The sequence below is a fragment of the Aquarana catesbeiana genome, linkage group LG02, assembly GCF_042186555.1.
Source record: "Aquarana catesbeiana isolate 2022-GZ linkage group LG02, ASM4218655v1, whole genome shotgun sequence".
Classification (NCBI taxonomy): domain Eukaryota; kingdom Metazoa; phylum Chordata; class Amphibia; order Anura; family Ranidae; genus Aquarana; species Aquarana catesbeiana.
Genome location: NC_133325.1, coordinates 698,676,271 through 698,697,013, shown reverse-complemented (window position 1 = coordinate 698,697,013; position 20,743 = coordinate 698,676,271). Strand labels below are relative to the sequence as shown.

Here is a 20,743-nt window from a genome sequence, read left to right as displayed (position 1 = left end):
ATTACAGCCACTGTGCCATCAAATATAGCCACTGTGCCCTCAAATACAGCCACTGTGCCATCAAATGCAGCCACTGTGCCCATTAAATGCAGCCACTGTGCCCATCAAATACAGCCACTGTGCTCATCATATGCAACCACTGTGCCCATCATATGCTCGGCTCCTTAGGCTTCCTCCGCCATGTCTCCTCTTCCGCCAAAGCGTTAGGCATCCAATAGGATCATCTAATTCTTTGGCCAATCAGGAGACAGGTCTCACTCACCTGCCTCCTGATTGGCAGGGGGGAACGCTAGTGTGAAAATAGCAAAAATGTATTCGCTATGTCACACAACAGGGTGGGATCGGGATGCAGTGCTCTGCGCCTCAAGCCCACCCTATTTTGAAGCCTATTAGAGCCTCTGGCTCTAATCACATGCTTCAAAATACACACTCCCCCGCCTATCCCTGCCATAGTATTTCATGTGTCCGGCATTTCTTGAAAGGGGCCAGGCACATGATTGGGGGGGGGGCGGCTCCCGTGTGCCCACAATGCACGGGCCGCCACTGCTTAACCATGTTACATATTTTCTTACAAAAAAAAGCAGAAGAAACATACAGAAAATACACATATATTTACCAATAATTAAAAAACAACTGGACAACACCTCGGCCCCTTGTATGACTAGGTGTTTTGTACATTAAAACGGAAGACCTGGGGGCATGTCTAAGATGGCATGGGGAGCGGACGTATTTTAGAGCTGCTCCGCCATCCGGTACTTTTATTCAGCTTTAATCAAGTGCAAGACAACTATTATCTCTCTGGGGAGCTGTGTTCCACTACCCTCCTCTGTTTCCCCATACCTGGCTACAGAAAACGGGGCTCCTCTCGAAAAAACAACCCACCGAAGGATTGACTGGAAGTCCGGGGCAAAGCAGCAGCAGCCGTCTTCAGTACTCTGGCCACGCAGACGGAGCTGCCTGAGGAGACATGCATGAAGTCCTTTCCAGCACCGGAGCCCCCAGCATCCTCCTTTTGCTGAATTAATGCAGGCTATTACTGCATGCCGTACTACACTGTTGGACAAAATAGATCATGTACACATGGAGCTCAGATTGATCCACTGAGATCTTGATACTTTCCGAGGCCGCATGGCGAAGGTGGAGCAGAGGGTTTCCTCGGCTGAGGACATGCAAAGGGGTCACTCGGCAGACCTCCACACGCTGAAAACCAAGATCAAGAAACTGGAGTTTAGAGCGGAGGAAGCCGAGAACCGGAACCGTCGGAATAACCTGCCGGTCCTGGGACTACTGGATTGAGTGGAAGGTAATGACCCCATTTTCTTTACGGAAAGTTTACTGCACACCCTTCACCCCCAAGCCTCCTTTTCACCTCAGTTTGTGGTGGAGCAGGCCCACCATATCCCCCCTGTCAGAGGTCCTCAGGGAGCACCCCCACATACCCTCCTATTTAAACTTCTGAGACAGGGATCTGGTACTGCGGGAGGACCGTAATGTGAGTGAGCTGAAATCTGAGAATGCCAAACTCCTTATATTCCCTGACTATTCTATTGAAATGCAACGACTACGGAAATCATTTGACCACGTCTGGACCCACCTCCGTGCAAAAAGCTTTAAGTACAGTATACGTTTCCCAGTGAGACTCCGGGTTCAAGACGGAGACCGAGTGCGCTTCTTCACGTCACCTGAGGAAGCGTCCTCTTGGCTGGATACTGTTAGATTGGGGTAATAGCGGCTGCTACCTCCCACTCTCCTGGACTACCTATGGCCTTACATGATCCTGGTCCTTTGGGATGCCCTGCAGCTTACCAGACTGCTGCCTGAGGCAGGAACTGATCCTCACTACCTCCTTGTCACTCCTAATGGGCCCAGCAGGGTAACTAACCCATGACCACTCAGTTTATCTAGTCCTAGCACCTGTAGCTTTCTGCATTTTATTTTCTTTTATTTTTGCTCTCAGATGTTTATTAGCTACACGGGACGTTACCATGGACTGTAACAAGTTTTGTACCCCCAGCTTGCTGGGAGACCTGCACTACATTTAGCCTAGCTGTTATGGGTTAACAGACTTATACACTGTATACCTCTTGCACATGTTGCCTCCATTGCATGGCAGCCTGCTGTGCCTAGGTTGGGAAGATATAGTTTTAGGGGGTCGGTGGGTTGGGGGATGTTCCGTTTTTTTCTTTATTATTTTCTTGTTCTTTATGACTGTATGCACATGACACAACTAGTCGTACCTAATGCATGCTTAACCTCACTGGGCAACTCGGCGACTGGCATCCCGCCGGGTGGCTGTAGTCTATCTGGGCTGGCACCGATCCCTAAGTCTCCTTGTATGATGTTGATCCTAGTGCTCTGATGACGTCCCTTACGGTGATCTTCTGGAACACTAGGGGCCTTAACCCTCCTGTAAAAAGGTCCCTGGTGTTCCAGTTCCTAAAGGCCTATGATCCTCATATCTGTGTGTTCCAGGAGACTCATCTAGTGGGGAGGAAGACTCTCAGTCTTAAAAAACCAACCCTGGGTGGTCCACCAGTATCACTCGAGCTATTATAATTTTGCCAGGGGTTTGAGTGTCTTGATACGTAAATCCCTACCCTTTAGACTACTAGATCTGGTGCTTGACCCAGATGGACGATATGTGGTAACTCATGCTATGATAGAATCCTTAGAAATCATGCTGGTAGGACTCTATATACCTCCCCTGCTTTTAATTAAGTTGCTTCATAAGCTTACTTCTCTAATTGCCAAATATGTGATTTTCATGGGGGATTTTAACATGCCACCTAACCCTGAGCTTGACCTTTTCACCTCCGTAAGAGGTTCTTCATCGGACCTCTCCGGATGGGTGGACGCTTATGCCCTGACAGATCTGTGGAGGTGGAGACATCCCCTTGACAGGTCCTTCACGTGTCACTCTGCCACTTATAGATCTTTCTCCCACATAGATCTGATGTATGCGGATAGGCCCATCATCCCTAGAGTCCAACAGACATCTATCCTCCTGAGGGGAATCTCTGACCACGCACCAGTGCTGCTTCGACTGTCCCTGGAGGGGCATCCCTTGGATAAAATGTGGACACTATGCAAATTCTGGATCTCTAACCCTGAGGTGGACTCTGGGCTTAGACAGCAGCTGCACGCATACTGGTCCAATAATCCTGGGTCTGCCTCGGAGGCTGTGGTGTGGGATGCCTTCAAGGCTTTCTGTAGGGGTCACTATCAGACGCTTATAGGAGGGACTCGCAGACAGATGAAAGCTGACTTAGTTAAAGCTGAGGACGTGGCTGGCTCCTTGGAGAAACCATATGTCCAGGCCAAGGACCCGCTGATCCACGAACGGCTTCAAAAAAGGACCAGAGCGGTTCTTATGCTCCGTACCTCCCTGACTATATAAAAACGACTTCAGCAGTCTCAAAAAATCTTTGAGTAAGGTGAACGTAATGGTTGGCTCCTAGCCTTGTTGGCCCTTGAGCAGTCGCCCCTAATGAGTATTCGCTGTATAGTTGTCGTGGATGGGACCCGACAGACTGTATCTAGGACAATTACTGACTGCTTCGCTTCATACTATACTGATCTTTACTCCTCCCGGGTAAACTACTCTATGGAAGACCTTCACATATACCTCTCTGACGTTGACTTCCCTGTCCTCACCTCGACTTACAGAGACCAGCTTGACTCTCCTATTACCCTAAAGGAGGTTAGTCGGGCGATGTCCTCTCTCCAGGCAAGCAAGACGCCAGGGCCTGACGGATTCCCCACTGAATTCTACAGGAACTATATAGAGGACCTGGCACCTAGAATCCACTCTATATTACTATCTTCCTTGGGGGAAGGGTCCCTGCCAGCCTCAATGTCAGAGGCAGTGATAGTAGTAGTCCCCAAACCTGGCAAGAACCTGGAACTCTGTAAATCTTACCGTCCAATATCATTAATAAATGTGGATGCCAAGCTTCTGTCAAAGATATTGGCGAACCGTTTGAACATGGTAATAACACACTTGGTGCATCTGGACCAATTCGGGTTCATGCGGGGCAGGGGGACAGACATTAACATTTGTAGATTGTTCACCCATATAGATCTAGCCAAGGAGGGCAGTTCAGGAGTGGTTGTGGCGTTAGACACCGAGAAGGCATTCGACTCGGGCGAGTGGCTTTTTCTCTGGCAGGTGCTAGAGTGCTTTGGCTTTGGACTTAGGTTCATTTCTTGGATCCATCCCCTGTACAGGAACCCAAACGCCAGAGTCAGAGTCAATGGCTTACTGTCTGCCCCCTTCAATTTGAGCAGGGGTACCAGACAGGGCTGTCCGCTCTCCCCGGGGCTCTTTGCTTTGGCAATAGAGCCCCTGGCAATCCTCTTGCGCCAGGAACCCAGGCTGAAGGGAATTCCAGTTGGAGTACTCCAAGAAAAGGTGTCTCTTTATGCGGACGACACGTTATACCTGGCTCATGCGGGAGTCCCCTTGAAGTCTGCTTTAGAGATAATTGACCAATTTGGTCGGTACTACGGGATCCGTGTCCACTGGGACAAGTCAGTCCTGTTTTCCCTTCATCCCCCGGGCTCTGGACTGGACACTCAAGCCCCCCTACAGTGGGTAGAGGAGTTTACATACCTGGGGATAAAAGTTAGAGGATTCCTGCCTGCTTATTTGGAAAACTACCTTATGTCCTTGGTTATTCAGTTTAATAAGAAGTGCCAGACATGGAAGACCCTACAACTGTCACCAGTAGGTAGAATGAACCTACTGAAAATGGTTTACCTTCCCAAATTTTTATACTTCTTCAGAAACACTCGATTCCCTATCCCTAAGTTGTTTTTTTGTAGATTGGACACCCTTATATCTATCTTTGTCTGGACGGAGAAAACCCCACGATTGGCAAAACAAACACTACAGCTCCCTCTTTCCCAAGGGGGGCTAGCAATGCCTCACTTCCAACTTTACTATTGGTCGGCAGTACTAGCGACAGTCCGCTGGTGGTTTAGCCAACCCAAACAAAATCCTGCAGTATCATTGAAAGCAGCTATCCTAGGGTCTTATGCAGCCCTGACCAACCTAGTTTATAGGGGACCCAAAGCCCATCTTGCAGTGACAACCCTGATGAAAACAACTGTTTGTGTATGGCAGCAGGCGGGGACTATATATAAGACGGATTCTACCTTCTCCCCTCATACTCCCTTATGGGGCAATCCACAGCTTAGACATTATTACCAACTGCCATATCCCAAGCTCTGGGCATACCCGCCTCAATGGCCTTCAGATACTACCAGCTTAAACACGTGACACAGGCACAATTCCCTAGCCCTGTAACACTTCAAACAGACCCGACGGAACGCCTTCTGATCTTGAAAATTCTAGACAAGCCTCTATCTTCCCTTTATTTTTATCTTGCCTCGGCCCGCGTGACCACTCTTATGACAATATACAACAAGTGGAGGACCGACATACCGGGGCTGACTGAAGAGGACTGGGAGGACTTGGTGGGTGGCTATATCACTAAAATGATCTCTGCTAGAGATTGTTTCATCCAACTTTAACTCCTCCATAGAGCCTATTATACCCCGGCAAGATTAGCCAAAATCTATACCAAAACAAGTCCCCTCTGCTCTAGGTGTCGTTCCTTACCGGGTACATTCTTCCACATGGTATGGGAATGCCCCCTTATCCGCCAGTTCTGGGAGAATTTATTTGAGACTTTGAATGAATTTGGAGACTGGTCCCTTAGACAGAATCCGGCCTTGGCACCATGTAGGATATTGTGGCCTCCAGGCATGTGAAGTTATTTCTCTTCTATACTACGCCAGAAGGGAGATTCTCCTTAGGTGGAAACAACCAACACTGCCAATGCTCAACAACTGGATAGCAACAATTAACTCTGTACTGCCACTGTATAAACTAACCTATGAGAGTAGGAACTGCCCAAAAAAAATTTATTTCCTCCTCACTCGCTCAACCCCCCTCCACCCTCAGTATGGTGACTGTGATTGTTATACTGATTTCTACGCCTGACTATACACCAGATGGATTGCTAACGTCTGACCTCCTAGATGCCTTGGCTTCTTAGCCTATCTACTTCCGTGTATTGACTATATAATGTGTCACTGCTAACGTGTATAATTTTCTTTGTTTCTTTTTGAATAAAATTCTTCTGTTAAAAAAAAAAAAAAAAAACAGAAGACCCAAGTATCTAGAATGATAAGGTAAATTTTCTATTCCACATGTAACATTATTGAGTCCCAACATCCATTGGACTGAGCAGAAATTGTCTTGTCTTTAATTATATAATCACAGATCCTTCAATAGACATAGTGCAAAGGGACAGTACAGGTGATTAATTCATTTTTTTGATGGATATGACATGGGTATTATAAATAAATGCCTAATTCAAAGCACCTAGATGATTGGTGAATCATACTTCAGGCCCACAAACTGGTAACCCCACCACTAGGGATGATGTTATTATTATTATTATACAGTATTTATATAGCGCCAACAGTTTACGTAGCGCTTTACAACTTGAGGGTAAACAGTACAAATACAATACAATTTGATACAGTAGGAATCAGAGGGCCCTGCTCCTTAGAGCTTACAATCTAAGAGGGAAGGTCAAGAGATACAAAAGGTAATAACTATGGGTGATGTGCTGATTGAGAAGATAAATGTACAGTTGTTAGGTGGGGGCCAGATACGCTTCTCTGAAGAGATGAGTTTTCAGGGATCGTCTGAAAGTGGATAAAGTAGGAGAAATTCGGACGGATTGGGGTAGAGCATTCCAGAGGATAGGGGAGGCTCTGGAGAAGTCCTGAAGGCGAGCATGGGATGAGGTGACAAGGGAGTTTGAGAGTACGAGGTCTTGGGAGGAGCGAAGAGAACGATTAGGTTGGTATTTTGTGACTAGGTTAGAGATGTAGCTGGGGGCCAGGTTGTGGATGGCTTTGTAAGTTATAGTTAGTATCTTGAATTTAATTCGGTGACTGAGTGGCAGCCAATGGAGAGATTGGCAGAGGGGTGTGGCAGATGCTGAGCGGTTTGTGTGGTGGATGAGCCTGGCAGCAGCGTTCATGATGGACTGAAGTGGGGATAGCCTATTTAGAGGTAAACCAATGAGGAGGGAGTTGAAGTAATCGAGGCGGGAGATGACCAGGGAGTGGATTAGAAGCTTTGTGGTGTCATTGGTTAGGAAGGGGCGTATCTTGGAGATGTTGCGAAGACTGAGGCGGCAAGCTTTGGATAGTGATAGAATGTGGGGTCGAAAGGTTAGTTCAGAGTCCAGGATTACACCTAGGACCTTGGCGTGGGGAGATGGGTTGATAGTTGAGCCGTTGATCTTGACAGGGAAATCAGGGGAAGTGGCACCTGAGGGAGGAAATATCATGAGCTCAGTTTTGGATAGGTTGAGTTTGAGAAAGTGATGTGACATCCAGGCTGATATGTCTGCTAGTAAGTTGGTAATGCGTGAGGAGACAGATGGAGAGAGCTGGGGGGTGGAGAGATAGATTTGGGTGTCATCAGCGTAGAGATGATATTTAAAGCCGTGGGAGGCAATCAACTGACCCAAGGAGGTGGTGTAGATTGAGAAAAGGAGAGGTCCAAGAACAGAACCTTGGGGGACCCCAATGGAAAAAGGAAGAGGAGAGGAGGAAGTAGAGTTGTAAGTGACACTGAAGGAGCGGTGGGATAGGTAGGATGAGAACCAGCGAAGCGTACAGTCACGGAGACCGAAGGAGTGGAGTTTTTTTTAGGAGGAGGGGGTGGTCCACTGTGTCAAAGGCAGCAGAGAGATCCAGGAGAAGTAGTACAGAATAGTGTCCATTGGCTTTAGCCATTAGTAGATCATTTGAGAGTTTAAGGAGAGCAGTTTCCGTGGAGTGTTGAGGGAAGCAGGAGAAATAGTATCCGATTCATGAAGCCAGGTTTCAGTAATGGCAAGTAGGTTAAAGGAATTTGTGATAAAGAGGTCGTGAAGGGCGGTGAGTTTGTTGCAGACAGAATGTGCATTCCACAGGGCACAGGAAAAGGGGGGGGCTGGTTTTGGAAAGAGGAATAGAGACCAAGTTCTGTGGGTTACGGCTCCTGCCAGAGGGTGTAGGGGGATGGGAGCAATGGGCAAAGACAGATGATGGTGGCCCAGGGTTTGGGGATATGTCACCAGAGATTAGGAGAAGCAGGAGGGTGAGGGAGGTAATGTGGGACTGTGATTTATGTGAAAGGGCATGTCTCAGAGTACTGGAGGTTTTATCAGTGTATGGATGTAGAATGAGCAAGAGTTGGTAGGAGCAGTAGTAGGGAGAAGACAGAAGGCAGGGTGATATGTATAAGCAGGCCGGTGGAGAGGGGGGGTGAAGGTAAGAGAGTTTGAGGAGAGAGGAGAGGAGTGTCAGAAGCAGTGGTAGAGAGTGCATGTTACAGAGCGGAAGGAGAGCCTATTAGAGAGACAGGGTCACCTGCAGTCTGTTAGCTGCTTTCCAGTGCAGATTGCTGTATTTGTTTGCTTCATGCAATCGCTGAAGTGCAGAGAATGAAGTGCATATCACTTGTAGAAAGAAGCCTTAACGATAGAAGCCCCTGCAATGTGCACCCCGAGCAATGTGCTCACCCCTTAAGGATGCTCAAATATATACTGTTATAAGGGTGGGGTTGAAGTTCGTTAATTAATCATGAGTGACTATAAGAATGCCTAACAATCAAAGTGGACTTTTTGCTTCAAAAGTCAGAATAGCAAGAGGCCAAGATAAGATCAACACATAAAACTTAGGTAAGACAGTCCAGAGCAACAAATAATGTCATGGTTGTGAGCACAGGGCAACAGATAGAGAAGGCCACATACCAGAGAGACACACATACAGACAGCAGGCAGATCCCAATTTCAGTTAACGGTGGAAGATGTGGGTGAGCTGACACATACCAGAGACACACACATACAGACAGCAGGCAGATCCCAATTTCAGTTAACGGGTGAAGATGTGGGTGAGCTGACACATACCAGAGACACACACATACAGACAGCAGGCAGATCCCAATTTCAGTTAACGGGTGAAGATGTGGGTGAGCTGACACATACCAGAGACACACACATACAGACAGCAGGCAGATCCCAATTTCAGTTAACGGTGGAAGATGTGGGTGAGCTGACACATACCTGTAAGAGACAGAGAAGGAATGATCAGGTGAGGCAGAACTTGAAGCAGAGAATGAAGTGCTTATCACTTGTAGAAAGAATCACTTAGAGAAAGAAGCCTTAACAATAGCAGCCCCTGCAATGTGCACCCCGAGCAATGTGCTCACCCCTTAAGGATGCTCAAATATATACTGTTATAAGGGTGGGGTTGAAGTTCGTTAATTAATCATGAGTGACTATAAGAATGCCTAACAATCAAAGTGGACTTTTTGCTTCAAAAGTCAGAATAGCAAGAGGCCAAGATAAGATCAACACATAAAACTTAGGTAAGACAGTCCAGAGCAACAAATAATGTCATGGTTGTGAGCACAGGGCAACAGGTAGAGAAGGCCACATACCAGAGACTCACACATACAGACAGCAGGCAGATCCCAATTTCAGTTAACGGTGGAAGATGTGGGTGAGCTGACACATACCAGAGACACACACATACAGACAGCAGGCAGATCCCAATTTCAGTTAACGGTGGAAGATGTGGGTGAGCTGACACATACCTGTAAGAGACAGAGAAGGAATGATCAGGTGAGGCAGAACTTGAAGCAGAGAATGAAGTGCATATCACTTGTAGAAAGAATCACTTAGAGAAAGAAGCCTTAACGATAGAAGCCCCTGCAATGTGCACCCCGAGCAATGATGTTGATTTTTCACTGTCCATGGACCAAACTAACTCCACTTAAGCACAGTAGGAGAGGTAACTGGTCATGCCATGCTCAAGTAATAAGGATGTTAATGGCCAATGATGGATACACAAGAAAGTGTCTCTTCCACATAATCCATCAATAAGGCTCAAAACTAATATATGCAGTTCCTGTCTGTCAGAGGAAATGTGATCATGGGACAGTCCAGTTGTCACTCAGAGGCTAGGACACTGGCTGTGTTAATGGTGGAAAGGGTTCTTGAGTGGAGGAGGTAAAAAGTTGGACAGTTGATCCAGAACTTCCCATGTACAAAGTAGTAGGGGTGCAACACCTATCTCTTAGTGTAGGGATATGCAATTAGCGGACCTCCAGCTGTTGCAAAACTACAAGTCCCATGAGGCATAGCAAGACTCTGACAGCCACAAGCATGACACCCAGAAGCAGAGGCATGATGGGACTTGTAGTTTTGCAACAGCTGGAGGTCCGCTAATTGCATATCCCTATCTTAGAGGGTAGTGCATGCGCTGTGGCTAACCAAAATAGTAGAAAGGCTTACTGAGCCTAGGATATAATGAATTGGACCATTGGTACAGGACTATCTGTGTGCAAAGTGGTAAGGTGAGATGTCTATCTCTCAGGGGATAGATCACTGGCTGTGACTAACCAGAATAGTAGAAGGGCTTGCTGAGTGTAGGAGGTAACAAGTTGGACAGTTGGTCCAAGGCTTTCCATTTACAAAGTGGTAAAGTGCAATGTCTATTTCCCAGAGGATATGGGACTAGCTGTGGCTGACCAGTATGATAGTAGGGCTTGTTGAGCCCAGGGGGTAATAAGCTTGACAGTTGGTCCAGGGTTTTCCATATACAAAGTGGTAGGTTACAGCACAGGGTAGGGACAGAGTTCTGTGCTCAGCATAGGTATAAAGTGAAGGTTTACATTTTGGGAGGTCTGCTCAAAGAGCTTATTAAACCTCTAAAAAAGGCAGTTGGTAGGGCAGCTTAGCCTCCTGTTTAGGCTGCACTAAGCAAAGCCAGAGACTGTCAGGGCTTGGGTGGTCCTCATGAACATACATACTATACCTCTTCTAAGAATGATAGTGTTCAGAATTTTACATGTACTATACAAACTGGCAGCATCAAACATTTATAAAAAACATGCTTTTGCTGGCACTAAAATACTATTTATATTATTCTGCTACAGAATTTCCAGTTTTATGAAGGAGCTGTTCTGTACTATCCTATTATTTAAACCGCCAGGCTATATTTAGAAGTTTGATTTGTGCCTTAAAACCTAATATCCTTTACCTCTGTATGCCTAAGGCATTATGTTATAGCTCTTTTGTTATGACCTGTTATAATTTGTTAATATTGTGCTCTATGCCGTGCCTGGCAATAGTCATCAAGCTAATGAAATAATTCTCTTCCACGTGATATAGTAAATAAGCCAGGCTCAAGGGCATGATCAATAATGAATTAATGTGAATACATCGTTCAGACATCAGATTCTTCCTGCGTATAATATCAGTGTAATTTAATGCCATAAGTAAGACATTAAGAAATGCTGTTAAAAGAGTTCATTAGGGCCATTTGGCTGGCCTCATTGACAGCCGTTACTATGGTGACAGGGTGAATAACAGCTCCATTTGTGTCAACCTAAAACATAATGGTAGCCATGAAGAGAAAGTCCAGCTGCAGTATGTCATCAGTCTGGAGCCTGGATCCCAGAGAACCAGTGAACCATATATATGAAACAACAAATCCTTACAGATGGCGTAATGTTATTTCTGCCACAAAATAACTGTAAAATACAACAAAGGGGCCACATATGTGGGAGCTAAATTCATTCAAGACCCCAGAAGAAAACATTCCTGTCTATAGGAAGAATAAATTGTCATATAGTACCAGCCCTTCATGCAAATCATTATTTTTAAGGACTACATCACTCAACTGCTTCTTATTTCTTACATATCTTATATCTGTTTGTAGAGAAAAAAATATTTTTAATTGACTGTAACTGCCGTTTATGTACAGTGCAGCGCACAGTAGCCTCAGAAAAGACACAGAGATGTCTGCATGTTCAGTTATCAGAAATAACAGACCCAGCATTTTATATGGATTTAAATTAATAAAAGCCTTATTTAATGTGAATTATGGTAAATTTTCAAATAAAATCTATAAGCATATGGGAAGCATTTATGTATGTTTTATTTTGGGGGGTTTTCACTTTTAAAGACTAATTCTACCCAAAACTGATATTCACTTGTTGGGTGATTACCAACAGGTTAAAGTGGACCTTTATGCAACCTGAATGGCTTTACTTTCATGCACTCCCCACCTCTCAGTAAAGTAAGAGCTAGGTCATATATCCCAGGAGGCTGCAGGAGCAGGGACACATAGAAGCCTGTGGAAGGACCTGTGTGCAACATCAGAGTGAGAGGGACAGACACAGGACCCTCGGTGAGGCTGCTGATCTGCAGATCACAGAAGGATAAAATACAAAATAGGAGAGAGAGGGGGGTTAAAAAAAGTAAAAAGGAGGGGTATGAAGTTCCTCTTTTAGGCCTCGTTCACACCATGGTGCAGAGACATCAGTTTTTCTGCACATGTTCTGCAAGGGCACAAAAAAAATTGTTTTCTACCCTTCAACCCCACCCCTATAACAGTATATATTTGAGCATCCTTAAGGGGTGAGCACATTGCTCGGGGGAGCACATTGCAATGGCTTCTATCTTTAAGGCTTCTTTCTCTAAGTGATTCTTTCTACAAGTGATATGCACTTCATTCTCTGCACTTCAGCGATTGCACGAAGCAAACGAATACAGCAATCTGCACTGGAAAGCTGCTAACAGACTGCAGGTGACCCTGTCTCTCTATTAAGCTCTCCTTCCACTCTGTAACATGCACTCTCTACCACTGCTTCTGACACTCCTCTCCTCTCTCCTCAAACTCTCTTACCTTCACCCCCCCTCTCCACCCGCCTGCTTATACATATCACCCTGCCTTCTGTCTTCCCCCTACTACTGCTCTTACCAACTCTCGCTCATTCTACATCCATACACTGATAAAACCTCCAGTACTCTGAGACATGCCCCTTCACATAAATCACAGTCCCACATTACCTCCCTCACCCTCCTGCTTATCCTAATCTCTGGTGACATATCCCCAAACCCTGGGCCACCATCATCTGTCTTTGCCCAACACTCCCATCCCCCTACACCCTCTGGCAGGAGCTGCAACCCACAGAACTTGGTCTCTATTCCTCTTTCCAAAACCAGCCCCCCCTTTTCCTGTGCCCTGTGGAATGCACGTTCTGTCTGCAACAAACTCACCGCCCTCCACGACCTCTTCATCACAAATTCCTTTAACCTACTTGCCATTACTGAAACCTGGCTTCATGAATCGGATACTATTTCTCCTGCTTCCCTCTCCCATGGGGGCCTTTTCTGGACTCACTCCCCCAGACCAAGTGGACGGAAGGGAGGTGGAGTGGGAATCCTTCTAGCCCCATGCAGCACCTATCAGGTTCTTCACCCACCTCCCTCTCTGACACTCTCCTCTTTTGAGGCACACTGCATTCGTCTTTTCTCTCCCATTTCTCTAAGAATTGCTGTCATCTACCGGCCCCCTGGACCGGTATCAGCCTTTCTTGATGACTTCTCTGCCTGGCTACCCTACTTTCTCTCTTCTGAAATCCCCACAATTATTCTTGGGGACTTCAACATCCCTGTCAACACTAACACTACTATTACTTCTAAACTTCTTAATCTAACCTCATCGCTTGACCTGAAGCAATGGATACAGGCTCCTACCCACTCCAACGGCAACACCCTTGACCTTGCCTTCTCCTATCTGTGCACGCCGTGCAACCTTTCCAACAATCCACTCCCACTCTCTGATCACCACCTTATTAGTTTTGCTCTCTCCTTGTCTTCCACCTCTTCTCCCTTCAACCGCCTAACAGTTACACGCAGAAACCTTCGCCACCTCAACCCTTCTCTTCTCTACTCTGATACTGATCACCTTTATGACAAAATCTCCCCCCTGTCCTGCCCCAACCTAGCTACTTTCATCTACAACAGCTCACTGTCTTCCTCCCTAGACAAGCTGGCCCCCCTCACTACACGCAGAATTAGGCCCCGACTGCTACAACCCTGGCAAACAGATGACACCAGAAGTCTCAGAAAACGTAGCCGCGCTCTTGAGCGCCTGTGGCATAAGACTAAGACCCAGGAAGACTTCACACAATATAAATCTGCCCTCCTAAAATACTACTCCTGCCTTCACACTGCCAAACAGACCTACTTTATCACACTCATTAACACCTTCTCATCCAGTCCACATCAACTCTTCTCTACCTTCAACACTCTACTCTGTCCTCCACTGCCTCCACCCACCAACTCACTCACTGCCCAGGAGATTGCCAATCACTTCAAAACTAAGATTGATACAATTCATGAGGAGATCGCCAATGCGCAAAAACCTCCCCCATGCAACACCCCATGTCCACAGATACAATCATTACTTCCCTCATTCAACCCTGCTACTACTACTGAGGTTGCTAAACTTTTATCTAGCACTCATCTAACCACTTGCCCCCTGGATCCTGTTCCCTCGCAAATGCTACGCTCACCCTCTGACTCGATTCTACGCTCTCTAACTCACATTTTCAACCTCTCCCTCTCTTGTGGCATCTTCCCAAACTCTCTAAAACATGCGCTAGTCACCCCCATACTAAAAAAGCCCTCACTGGATCCCACCAATCTCAACAACTTACGTCCCATCTCCTTACTCTCCTTCTCCTCCAAACTTCTTGAAAGACTGGTCTACAACCGACTAAGCAACCATCTGACCATGAATAAACTTCTTGATCCCCTTCAGTCCGGTTTTCGCCCTCAACACTCCACGGAAACTGCTCTCCTTAAACTCTCAAATGACCTACTAATGGCTAAAGCCAATGGACACTATTCTGTACTACTTCTCCTGGATCTCTCTGCTGCCTTTGACACAGTGGACCACCCCCTCCTCCTCAAAAAACTCCACTCCTTTGGTCTCCGTGACTGTACTCTTCGCTGGTTCTCATCCTACCTATCCCACCGCTCCTTCAGTGTCACTTACAACTCTACTTCCTCCTCTCCTCTTCCTTTTTCCGTTGGGGTCCCCCAAGGTTCTGTTCTCGGACCTCTCCTTTTCTCAATCTACACCACCTCCTTGGGTCAGTTGATTGCCTCCCACGGCTTTAAATATCATCTCTACGCTGATGACACCCAAATCTATCTCTCCACCCCCCAGCTCTCTCCATCTGTCTCCTCACGCATTACCAACTTACTAGCAGACATATCAGCCTGGATGTCACATCACTTTCTCAAACTCAACCTATCCAAAACTGAGCTCATGATATTTCCTCCCTCAGGTGCCACTTCCCCTGATCTCCCTGTCAAGATCAACGGCTCAACTATCAACCCATCTCCCCACGCCAAGGTCCTAGGTGTAATCCTGGACTCTGAACTAACCTTTCGACCCCACATTCTATCACTATCCAAAGCTTGCCGCCTCTGTCTTCGCAACATCTCCAAGATACGCCCCTTCCTAACCAATGACACCACAAAGCTTCTAATCCACTCCTTGGTCATCTCCCGCCTTGACTACTGCAACTCCCTCCTCATTGGTTTACCTCTAAATAGGCTATCCCCACTTCAGTCCATCATGAACGCTGCGGCCAGGCTCATCCACCACACAAACCGCTCAGCGTCTGCTACACCCCTCTGCCAATCCCTCCATTGGCTGCCACTCAGTCACCGAATTAAATTCAAGATACTAACTATAACCTACAAAGCCATCCACAACCTGGCCCCTAGCTACATCTCTAACCTAGTCACAAAATACCAACCTAATCGTTCTCTTCGCTCCTCCCAAGACCTCCTGCTCTCAAACTCCCTTGTCACCTCATCCCATGCTCGCCTTCAGGACTTCTCCAGAGCCTCCCCCATCCTCTGGAATGCTCTACCCCAATCCGTCCGATTTTCTCCTACTTTATCCACTTTCAGACAATCCCTGAAAACTCATCTCTTCAGAGAAGCCTATCTGGCCCCCACCTAACAACTGTACATTTATCTTCTCAATCAGTACATCACCCACAGTTATTACCTCTTGTATCTCTTGACCTTCCCTCTTAGATTGTAAGCTCTAAGGAGCAGGGCCCTCTGATTCCTAATGTATCAAATTGTATTGTATTTGTACTGTCTACCCTCAAGTTGTAAAGCGCTACGTAAACTGTTGGCGCTATATAAATACTGTATAATAATAATAATAATAATAATAGTTTTCTATGTGCCCTGTTCACACCACAACACTGGTATCCCGTGCGTATTGTTTCTGCGCAGTAACTGACATGACAGCAACATTAGTGTGAATAGGGCACATAACTGACACGCATGAAAACTGATGCAAAATCATGTGAAACTGATGTCTCTGCAAGTGAAATCTGCGTGGTTTTCCCATCAGTTTCCATGCAGGTTTGGTGTGAACGAGCCCTTAAAGCAGAACTTTACCCATAACAACTTGCTTCTTGCTGGAAGCTGACATTTTGCTGAGGCCCAGAGCCCCCAAACAGCAGTAAATCATAAAGTGAAACTAAACCCACTGATTTAAAATGGAAGTAAACCCCCCTATCGTTTTCAGGAAAGGAAGCTGCTATCTTGGCCTCTGTTTAATCTTCAACTGCCATGATGCTGCACACATGATCATTTTTGACACCAGCCATTGGATAGTTTGACAGTTTGGTTGAGAGCACAACCAATGTGACAGCATCCCGGCATGCCAGGAATGTAAATGTTTTTTGAAACTGTCAAAAACCGTTAAAGTGGAAGTAACATTCCGTACCATACCGTTACATTCCTGGAATGCTGGGATTGCTAACTGTCACATTTTCTTGTGTCCTCAACCAAACTGTCAAACCATCAAATGGCTGGTGTCATAACTGACCACATGCGCAGTACCATGGCAGTTACAGTTTAAACAGAAGCAGCTTCCTTGGCTGTATAGGATAGGGGGTTTTAATTCTGCTTTAAGGCTGTCAGCAGATCGGCCTCTACAAACTCAGCAGTGCCTAAAATGGGAGAGCAACTGAGCATGTGCAGAGCAGGGTGAAACAGTGTATTACTGGACCACTTCAGCCCCAGAAGGATTTGCCCCCTTAATGACCAGGCCATTTTTTGCGATCCGCCACTGTGCAGATTAAAAAAAATCAGCTCTTTTCATTATCTTTAGTCCCTGCAAAGCTGCTACTTCTGGTTGTAGGTATTTCAAAAGATGCATTTAGATTACACTTAACCACTTCAGCCCCGGAAGATTTTACCCCCTTAACCAGAGCATTTTTTGCGATACAGCATTGTGTCACTTTAACTGACAATTGCGCGGTTGTGCAATGCTGTACCCAAACAAAATTGACATCCTTTTTTCCCCCACAAATAGAGCTTTCTTTTGGTGCTATTTGATCACCTCTGCGGTTTTCATTTTTTGCGCTATAAACAAAAAAAGGGCGAAAATTTTGAAAAAAAAAAATATTTTTTCGTTTTCGCTATAATAAATATCTCCAAATTTTGTTTAAAAAAAACAAATTTCTTCATCAGTTTAGGCCGATATATATTCTTCTACATATTTTTGGTAAAAAAAATCACAATAAGCGTAATATAAATTGGTTTGTGCAAACGTTATAGTGTCTAAAAAATGGGGGATAGATTTATGGCATTTTTATTATTATTATTTTTATTTATTTTTTTTACTAGTAATGGTGACGATCTGCGATTTTTATCGGGACTGTGACATTGTGGCGGACAGATCGGACACTTTTGACACATTTTTGTGACCATTGACATTTATACAGCGATCAGTGCTATAAAAATGCACTGATTACTGTGTAAATGTCACTGGCAGGGAAGGGGTTAACACTAGGGGGCGATCAAGGTGTTAAATGTGTTCCCTCGTTTGTGTTTCTTACTGTGGGGGGATGTGACTTACTGGAGGAGGAGACCTATCACTGTTCCTGCTTAGAAGAAGCAGACAATCTGTCTCTCCTCTCCTGAAAGAACAGGGATTCTGGCTCTCATGCCTGCGATCGTGCGTGGCCGGCGGTCATCGCGACCACCGGCCATGAGCATTAGGTCCCCCCGCCGCTCATCTGCTGTAGCTGTTTAAAGGGCTACTGCGATTTGCGGGAGAGAGCCAACCTGCCACAGTATGACAGCGGCCTATTCGGCTAGTGCTTAAACAGTATAGATACTTCTTATTTCCATAGCTTTACCTGTAAAATGATCCACCCTGAAGTGATCTAGCAGGACTTCATTTTCTGACTAAAGTTCCACTTTAATCAATGCTAGGTGTCATAGATGTTCAGGTACTCCAATGGTGAGGTCTCCCGCTTTGAAGAAAACACACAAATGTTAAAATGCAAATTTGTGAACTGTTTTACCTGACAGTAGTAATTCCATTTAGCCAATTTTGTAGTTCACAAAATCTGCCACTGCTTAACCAGGCAGGTAACGCCGCTGTGTCTAGTTTCAGCTTTGCAATTTCCATTGTCCAAGCTCAACTCCCTGTCTATCCATTGTCTCTGTCCAATGAACAGGCAGGTGACCCAGGAAGCTGAAAAGTTTAATCAGGAAAGAGTGGCTTTATATTGTGGTACAGGTGTGTAAATCACAATGCGGGCTGAACAGAATTACAATTACAAATCCCTTGGAAGGTCTAACAGTAAGCATTCACAGTGCCTTGAAAAAGTATTGATACCCCTTGAAATTTTCCACATTTTGTCATGTTACAACCAAAAATGTATATGTATTTTATTGAATTTTTATGTGATAGACCAACACAAAGTGGCACATAATTGTGAAGTGGATGAAAATGATAAATGGTTTTCAATTTTTTTTATAAATATCTGAAAAGTGTTGCGTGCATTTGTATTCAGCCCCCTTTTCTCTGATACCCCTAACTAAAATCTAGTGGAGCCAATTGCCTTCAGAAGTCACCTAATTGGTAAATAGAGTCCATCTGTGTATAATTTAATCTCCGTATAAAAATAGCTATTCTGTGAAGCCCTCAGAGTTTTTTTAAAGATTCTTAGTGAACAAACAGCATTGAGAAGGCCAAGGAACACATCAGACAGGTCAGGGATAAAGTTTTGGAGAAGTTTAAAGCAGGGTTAGGTTATAAAAAAATATTGCAAGCTTTGAACATCTCACGGAGCACTGTTCAATCCATCATCCTAAAATGGAAAGAGTATGGCAACACTGCAAACCTACAAAGACATGGCCGTCCACCTAAACTAACAGGCCGGGCAAGGAGAGCATTATTCAGAGAAGCAGCCAAGAGACCCATGGTAACTCTGGAGGAGCTGCATAGATCAACAGCTCAGGTGGGAGAGCCTGACCACAGGACAACTATTAGTCATGCACTCCACAAATCTGGCCTTTATGGAAGAGTGGCAAGAAGAAAGCCATTGTTGAAGAAAGCCATAAGAAGTCCGTTTGCAGTTTGCGAGAGGCCATGTGGGGGACACTGCAAACATGGAAGAAGGTGCTCTGGTCAGGTTTGACTAAAATTTAACTTTTTGGCCTAAACCCAAAAAACGCTATGTGTGGCGGAAAACTAACACTGTACATCAACCTGAACACACCGTCCCCATCATGGAACATGGTGGTGGCAGCATCATGTTGTGGGGATGCTTTTCTTCAGCAGGGACAGGGAAGTTGGTCAGAGTTGGTGGGAAGATGGATGGGGCCAAATACAGGGCAATCTTAGAAAAAAACCTGTTAGAGTCTGCAAAAGACTTGAGACTGGGGCGAAGGGTTCACCTTCCAGCAGGACAACGACCCTAAACATACAGCCAGAGCTACAATAGAATGGTTTAGATCAAAGCATATTCATGTTTTAGAATTGCCCAACAAAAGTCCAGACCTAAATACAATTGAGAATCTGTGGCAAGAAAATTGTTGTTCGCAGATGCTCTCCATCCAGGCTGACAGAGCTTGAGCTATTTTGCAAAGAAGCATGAGCAAAAATGTCACTCTGTAAGCTGGTAGAGACATACCCAAAAAACTTGCAGCTATAATTGCAGCGGAAGGTAGTTCTAGAAAGTATTGACTCGGGGGGCTGAATACAAATGCATGCCACGCTTTTCACCTATTTATTTGCAAAAAATTTTGAAAGCCATTTATTATTTTCCTTCCACTTCACAATTATGTGAACTTGTGAACCAACACTTTGTGTTGGTCTATCACATAAAATCCCAATAAAAAACATTTACATTTGTGGTTGTAACTAGGAATGGACCGAACACCCCCTGGTTCGGTTTGCAGCATAACATCTCAAACAGGCAAAAAGTTCTAGTGAACACTCAAACTCTATCAAAGTCTATGGGACACGAACATGAAAAATCAAAAGTCCTCATTTTAAAGGCTTATATACAAGTTATTGCAAAAAAAGTGTATGGGGACCGAGTACTGCCCTAGGGGACATGTATCAATGCAAAAAAGTTTTCAAAACGATCGTTTTTAAAGGAGCAATGATTTTAATGATGCTTAAAGTGAAACAATAAAAATTAAATATTCCTTTAAATATCTTGCCTGGGGGGGTCGCCTTAGTCTGCCTGTAGAGCAGTAAGGACAAGGAACATTTTTCATTGAAACTTGCTTGCGGCTGTAATGTATTGCCCACTCCCAGGAATGCAGATTAAAAAAAACTAAAAAAAGCATCATGAAGTCCCCCCCCCAATCCATATCAGGCCCTTCGTGTCTGGTATTGATTTTAAAGGGAACCCAATGCCAAAATTTTTTAAAATAGTGGCGTGGGGTCCCCCCCAAAATCCATACCAGACCTTTATCTGAGCATGCAGCCTGGCAGGTTAGGAAAAAGGAAGCAATTCCCCTCCTCCTGA

General features: G+C 45.3%; 1 protein-coding gene across 1 annotated transcript in view; it reads left to right on the top strand.

Moving 5' to 3' along the window:
• The window catches only part of ZSWIM7 (zinc finger SWIM-type containing 7), a 299,859-nt gene that overhangs the window by 252,625 nt on the left and 26,491 nt on the right, over window positions 1–20,743 (top strand). The window lies entirely within an intron of this gene.